This window comes from Meleagris gallopavo, chromosome 17 (assembly GCF_905368555.1).
Source record: "Meleagris gallopavo chromosome 17, MGAL_WU_HG_1.1, whole genome shotgun sequence".
Classification (NCBI taxonomy): Eukaryota; Metazoa; Chordata; class Aves; order Galliformes; family Phasianidae; genus Meleagris; species Meleagris gallopavo.
In genome coordinates, this window is record NC_139420.1 from 10919245 (window position 1) to 10919558 (window position 314).

Sequence of the window (314 nt, forward strand, 5' to 3'; positions counted from 1 at the left end):
GTGGGCTGGATGCAAACCCAGCCAGCCAGTGATAGACTGAAGTCATCTTGAGCCGCCTGTGCTGCTTCTGCCAGAGGGGACCACCAAAGCCCCTCTGCTTCCTGCTTTCGTCAGTGCCTCCACTGTGTGACATCCAGTCTGGTACAATGACCCAAGAGGTGCAGCAGACACCAGCTGGAGATACCAGGCTGGATGTAAAAGAAGCATTTCTTCTCAGAAAGAACGGTTGGGCAGCGGCACAGCTGCTCAGGGAGTGCTGGGGTCACCATCCCTGGAGGAGTTCCACAGCTGTGGAGATGTGGCTCTGAGGGATG